The sequence below is a fragment of the Gekko japonicus genome, unplaced genomic scaffold (genome assembly GCF_001447785.1).
Source record: "Gekko japonicus isolate JY-2015 unplaced genomic scaffold, Gekko_japonicus_V1.1 scaffold593, whole genome shotgun sequence".
Classification (NCBI taxonomy): Eukaryota; Metazoa; Chordata; class Lepidosauria; order Squamata; family Gekkonidae; genus Gekko; species Gekko japonicus.
Window position 1 is genome coordinate 27606 of NW_015169191.1, and position 721 is coordinate 28326.

Sequence of the window (721 nt, forward strand, 5' to 3'; positions counted from 1 at the left end):
TGTTGTTTTCACTAAACTTATGTAGCTTCTATGTGTGATAAATAAAGCATTTTTTTCTAAACAAGCATACATTACTGGGAGGGAAAGGACCAAAACCACATTTTGGCCATTTTCATGACCCCCTCTCCCGGTCTTGGGTTTAAGTGCCACTTTAGAAGGCAGCAGAGTATAAAATGTATTTCAGGAAATCTAGAGATTCCTCAATAGGGTGTACAATGGCAAATAAAATGTTCTCTAAAGGCACTATTGACTTATATTTAGGAGAAATGCCCAGAGGACTGGTGAGTGCGTACAAGGGGCGCTCTTAGTTAACACAGTAGAGTGATGAAATACAGCCTTGCGCTCCCTTCGGTGCTTTCAAGAATCTCTGCAAAGACAGGTTCTGTGACAGATTCTGTGTGCAAAGTTCCTTGAACTTAAAGGGTTTAAAATACATGACTATAAGGAAGGCCTATTTAACATTCCTTTTTGGCGGCTAGCATTTTCCTATCTGCACAGGCTGATACCAGCGAAAGTAATATGCAATTTACTTGAGGACATTTTTCATCATTTCCCTTAATAAGTCCCACTTGTTGGCCTATGCCCTACAGTATTTCTGAGCACTTATGGAGAGTGCACTGATAAAAACAGGAACAAACAAGTGGGAACTCTTGGGGGAGAGAAAATCCCACACACCCATGCTTCCTCTTCTTGTTTTTGCTGCTGCCTGCCTTCCTTCCTT